This window comes from Gouania willdenowi, chromosome 16, assembly GCF_900634775.1.
Source record: "Gouania willdenowi chromosome 16, fGouWil2.1, whole genome shotgun sequence".
Classification (NCBI taxonomy): domain Eukaryota; kingdom Metazoa; phylum Chordata; class Actinopteri; order Blenniiformes; family Gobiesocidae; genus Gouania; species Gouania willdenowi.
In genome coordinates this window covers 35,565,220-35,571,771 of record NC_041059.1, presented here as the reverse complement: position 1 = coordinate 35,571,771, position 6,552 = coordinate 35,565,220, and the positions used below count along the sequence as shown (strand labels likewise).

General features: G+C 42.4%; 1 pseudogene; it reads right to left on the bottom strand.

Annotated features, from left to right (window-relative positions):
* Positions 1-6,194: 6,194 nt before the first annotated feature.
* LOC114478696 (uncharacterized) lies at positions 6,195-6,312 on the bottom strand (annotated as a pseudogene).
* Between the last annotated feature and the right edge of the window lie 240 nt (positions 6,313-6,552).

The following is a 6,552-nucleotide window of genomic DNA, read 5'->3' as shown; positions in this document are numbered from 1 at the left end:
GTTCCAGGTAATACCTCTTATCTTTGGATTTAGCCTTATCCTTTTTTCTCTATATTTTGTGCAATGAAACATTATGTGTTCAACGTTTTCTGTGACTTTACATTCCACACATTTATCTCTTATCCTTTTACCTAACAAAAACCTCGTTTTATTCAACCCTGTAAGGTCGAACCTCATTTTAGGTAAAACTGTCTCCTCTCTTCTATTTTTCCTATTTAAACCATGTGCAATTATAGATTTCTGTAAATTGAAGTACTTCCACTTTTATTCCTGTCCCATCTGACCTGCCATTTCTTTATCATTTCTTTTTTGATCAATGCCATATAAACTGGCAACTGATCAGGTTTTTTTTTTTTTTTCCAATTTTTATATTTATTGATGTTATACACATTACTATACCTATCATATCCTCTTCATATTTGGATCCATCTGTATAAATATCTATATAATTGTAATATTTACTTTGTGTATACTGACTTACCAATATTCCTTTTTTCACTCTCTCCCCATTCTTTTTTAGTTCAATTCAAATCTACTTCAATGTCCAGAAACATCCAAATGGAAATATTACTAATAAGAGCAGGAGAGTTAATAAGTAGATGATCTTATATTTATTATTTGAAAGTCATGTAAAAAAAAATCAAAACTTGTACAGCTCAAGAATCATATGGGACTGTTTACCATTTAATGAGTCAAACGTACTGTATTTATGCAATGATTTTCTCTCATCTCAGTTACTGTCTAACCTCCAGGTCACAGGCAACTACCACATCAATCAGGCCTTTAAGACTGATTTACAACTGAGCAGGGACGGCGCTACACCGGGGCTAGGGGGCACTATAGCCTGGTCAGGAAGTTGTGTAGCCCCAGTTAAAGGTGCAGTCTGCAACTCTCATAAAAGTGACTTTTGCAAAAAGAACCAATCAGAGCCAGGATTGTGTTTGATGGACTATGTGACAGTTGTTGCTCACAGGCCCCGCCCCTTTTTTAATGTATGGTCTGGAGGAGTAGAAGATGGAATTGGTGATTTTTCTGCTTAAAAGGTAATTATTGCTGTTATTTTTGATTTGTAATTGTTACACTAGAACTCTGTAGCGCATGTGTTGTTCATGTGCGCGCAGCAGCCTCCGTTTAGGCTGCTATAAGTGACACTGTGTTGTTGCTGCTGCTGCTAGAATGGTAGCAATGACATTTTGCATTTTAGATTTATTGTCTGATTATTGGCAGGCAAAAGAGTGTCAGGTGTTGAACAGCGAATTTTTGCTCTTTTTTTTTTTTTGGTTGCCATTGCCTTGTGGTCACTCTTTGACCAAATTCAGTTAAAGCTACATTTAAATCTAACATTCTGTGTTGCACAACTTCTTTTATTGAAGAAAAAATTAGAAACTATTTTTTTTTTAATTCTCAGTACCCCCACCTATCACCGCCTTAGCACTGGGAGAGAACACATCCTGGCACAATTCCTGCAACTGAGCATTAAAAATACAAGATAAAACATCTGTCAGAACGCACCATTGTGAAGTGAGGTTAAACTTCCTTAACTTTGAAAATGTTGTAAAATTTTGTAATTTAAAATTTATGTATGAATGTTTGTACAACCAAGGCCCTGATGTTCTCAGACTTTGATTGTGGGCTCCATCACACAAGGAGCTGCTAATGGAAATGTGAAAGTGTTCCTTGGAAAAAAGCCCTTTGCACAGTCAGCCTTAAATGTCCAGGCCACTAAACTCTGGGACTCCTTGTCTCCTGAGCTGAAACAGGACTTAAATCTGGGGGCTTTCAAAAATGAACTAAAGCCAGTTTTAAAAACAGACCAAGTGTGCATTATTTTTAGATTGGACTCAAATGCACTTCTTATGTGCAATGTCAGAATCATTGTTACTGTAAATGTATTTTCTGTATTCTGTATGTTCTGTGTGTATTTGAAAAGCCCTTCTAGGGACAGACATTGCAAATTAGCCTTGGCTATAAATCTTGTAGTGTGACACATATTGATTGTTCACACTTGTCCCTATCAAATAATGAATAAATAAAATATTCCTTTACTTTTGCTTTTATATCCCAACCAAATCCATTGCCTTTAAAAGAACGATATTCCCAACAATCTTTAATTACACTCTTGGCAGGATTAACACTCTCACTTCCATGTAACCTACTCCGCTATGTTAGCATGAGTTTATCACTTCTCAGATCTGAGGGCGCTTTTAATAACTCAACCTGTAATGCCTGAATTAGAGTTGATCTCATTGCACCAGCACAAATCCTCAGTGCTATATTAATGACTCTGTCTATTTTAATAAATGTGTATTGGCGGCTGCTCTGTGCACAAAGCATCCATAATCTATAGTTGACCTCATCAAAGCCCTATATATGTACATGAGTGATCTTTTATATGCTCGCCATTCTTGTCCAACTATTGCTCTCATTAAATGTATACTTTTCTTTCACTTAGATTCCACCATTCGGGCCAATCAGAAGCCATGGCTGACAGGTGAAGTCCATAGGCTCCTGAAGGCCAGGAACACTGCCTTCAGAGCTGGGGACGCGGGGGGCCTAAGGACTGCCAGGGCCAACCTGTCACGAGGCATCAGATTGGCCAGGAGGAAATACTCCAGGAGGATCGCAGACCGGTTCACCGACAGCAGAGACACCAGGAACCTGTGGCGGGGGGTCCAGACCATCACGGACTACAAGCCCCCTCCGCAGACCTGTGACAGCTCCACCTCTCTGCTAAACAACCTCAACAACTTCTTTGCTCGTTTTGAGGCAGACAACAGCACCCCAGCACAGAAGACGCCACCTTCTCCTGGCGACCAGGTACTGACGCTTTCCCGGGATAGCGTGAAGCGATCCCTCCAGAGAACAAATGCACGGAAAGCGCCAGGTCCCGACAACATCCCAGGTCGTGTCCTGAGAGACTGTGCAGAGGAGCTCACAGATGTCCTCACCGACATCTTCAACTCGTCACTGAGCCAAGCTGTTGTCCCCACATGCTTCAAAGCCACCACCATCATCCCGGTCCCCAAGAAGCCGTCTCCTTCCAGCTACAATGACTACCGCCCGGTCGCACTAACCCCCATCCTTATGAAGTGCTTCGAGCGGCTGGTCATGCAGCACATCAAGTCTGCCCTCCCCCCCACCCTGGACCCCTACCAGTTTGCATATCGGCCTAACCGATCGACCGACGACGCCATCTCCACTGCCCTCCACTCAGCCCTCACCCACCTGGAGACCAAGGACGCCCACGTCAGAATGCTGTTCATCGACTTCAGCTCAGCATTCAACACCATCATCCCGCAGCAGCTCATCCACAAACTGGACAACCTGGGCCTAAGCACCCCCATGTGCAACTGGCTGCTGGACTTCCTGACAGGGAGACCACAGGCAGTTCGGGTCGGCAGTAACACCTCCACCACCATCATGATGAACACGGGGGCCCCCCAAGGATGTGTGCTGAGCCCCCTCCTCTTCACTCTGCTGACCCATGACTGCGCCCCATCTTCCAGCTCCAACCTCTTCGTTAATTTCGCGGACGACACGACTGTGGTGGGTCTCATCAACAACAACGATGAGTCAATCTACAGGTGTGAGGTGAGCAGGCTGGCCTCGTGGTGCAAGGACAATAATCTCCATCTGAACGTTGAGAAGACGAAGGAGATTGTTGTGGACTTCAGGAGAACGCACACCCAGCATGCTCCTCTGACCATCGACGGTGCTGCAGTGGAGAGGGTGAGCAGCACCAAGTTCCTGGGTGTGCACATCTCCGAAGACCTGTCCTGGTGCCTCAACTCTGCATCACTGGCCAAAAAAGCTAATCAGCGCCTCTACTTCCTCCGCAAACTGAGGAGAGCAAGAGCCCCATCCTCCATCATGCACACATTCTACAGTGGCACCATTGAGAGCATCATGTCCAGCTGCATCACCGTGTGGTACGGCGCTTGCACCGTGTCCTGCCGTAAGTCTCTGCAGCGCATCGTGAGAATAGCTGAGAAGATCATTGGTGTCTCTCTTCCCCCCCTTCTGGACATTTACAATTCACGTCTCACCCGCAAAGCCACCAGGATTGCAGGTGACCCCACCCACCCGTCCTACAGCCTCTTCAGCCTGCTGCCATCTGGGAGGAGACTGCAGAGCCTCCGTGCTCGAACGAGCAGGCTCAAGAACAGTTTATTCCACCAGGCTGTCAGGAGACTCAACTCCCTCCCTGCTCTCCCTCCCATTCGTCCACTCATCCCCTTTCCCTTTCCTGCCCCTGCCTCCATCCCCCCTCCGCCTCCATCCACCCTCTGCCCTCAGTTGTCTACCCTCCCTCTGCCCCCTCTGCCCTCCACCCCCCCCCTTCATCCTGCCACAGTCTGCCCCTACAGGACCTGGCATCACCCCCCTCCACCTCCACCCCCTGCGTGCTCCACTAATTCACGCACCCTAAACTCTGCACAGCCGTCATTGTATTGTTATGCTATTTGCACACTACCTCACTTTTTAACTTCATCTGCACTCTGTTTATATTATTAATACTGTAATTTATTTATATTCTACCTCATAGTAATTTATCCACATTCTACCTCATTGTTGTTCGTTATTTGTTATTTGTTGTCCGTATGTCTTTAGTTAAGTTATTTGTTGTATAGTATTGCTAGTTGTTTTTTTTTGTGTGTTGTTGTGTGTTTTAAGTGCTCTTTTTATGCACTGCAGGTTTGCACTGGGGGTTGGGGGGGATTGCAATTTCATCTGTGCTGTATGTTTAACATGGGGCATATTTGACAATAAAGAACCTTGAATCCTTAAATCCTTGAATCCTTAAACTTTTTCCACATGAATTTTTCATGTACACTTTTGACCTATAGCCAAATACCTAAATATCTGAAATGAGCAGCTCTTTCCATATTTTGGCCATATAGCATAAATATATGTTTGTCCCTTTTTTCCTGTTAAATAACATATGACAGGGTTTTCTTGATGACCATTGTTCAGCTATTGCTTCTTCAGTTTTATCTGTCACATTTGTGGGATCTCGTCCTCTGACACATATGGCTTCATTATCCACATATAGCGCTGATCAACCCTTCTATAGAGATTCATTAAAATATCATTAATCATAACATTAAATAGCACAGGACTAATAACACTACCTTGTGGAATTCCATTTATAATATCAAATTCTTCAGATACTTCTGATGCTATTTTTACTTTAAATCTTCTTTCTGATAGAAAATCGAATTCCCGGTTGTGAAAAACTACCTCTAATTCCTATTTTGTTCAATTTAATTAGTAGCCCATCCCTCCACATATTGTCAGATGCTTGTTCAATATCAAAAAATTATTTCTTTCATTTTAAACGTTTTCTCTATCTCATTGTTTACATTTACAACAGCATCCACAGTTGATGGTCCTTTTCTAAAACCGCTTTGATAAGATGCATATAATCCTTTTTGCTCTAGGAAGTAATTAAGCCTCCTAACTAATATATTTTCCACCCATTTACATAAATGAGATGTTAAGACTATGGGTCTATAATTGCCTGAATTATTAGGATCCTTCCCCGATTCATTAACTGGCAATAATAATGCACTCTTCCAATTATTCTGCAATTTTTCTTCATTCCATATCTTGAATAAAATAATAAATAAATTCAATATCATCTCATACATTTTTCCAGGTAGTTTTTGAAACATTACATAACTTAAATTATCTTTTCCTGTAGCAGAGTTTTTGATTCTATTTAAAACTATTATAAATGCATTCATGTTGATTCCAGCATCCAAAGTACTTTTCTCATCATGTTTTTTTTATTGTCTTCTTCTTTCCCAGCATATTTGCTTTATCTTTATCTGTTTTTGCCAGTGTTCCATCTTCCTCTAATACAGGTATTTTAGCAAACATTTTTTTCCACTCATTCTCTTAAACATTATAATAATAATGCATCAGTTTTATATAGCGCTTTATCATAGACACTCAAAGTCGCTTTACAGAATTAAGGTATTATTCTTTCACTCCACACTTAGTGGTGGTAAACTACTATTGTAGCCACAGCTGCCCTGGGGCAGACTGACGGAAACGAGGCTGCCATAGTGCACCATCAGCCCCTCCGACCACCACCAACACTCACTCACACACTACATTCATACTAGGCAATGTAGGTGAAGTGCCTTGCCCAAGGGCACAATGACAGATCCCACTGGGTGACTGCCGCCCCACTGTGGCACCTGGAGTTTTCAGTGGTCTCCCGTCCAACTACTAACCAGGCCCAGACCTGCTTAGCTTCCGAGATCTAACGGGATCGGGCAATGACAGGCTGGTATGGCCACATTGTCCAAACTTCAGCTATTTTACCTTCCCTCCCAATAGTAGAACTGTAACTCCTCCATGCATTCCTTTTACTATGCTTAATTATTCAACGAGCTCAAGCTTTTTTCTTTGATAAATAATTAAGTTCTCTTGATTCAAATTATTTCTTAACATTCTAATGAACTATTTTGTTCCTTGATCGCTTCTGAACTTTTATCATTCCACCATGGAACCATTTTCTTTTTACCCCCTACTGATTTGACA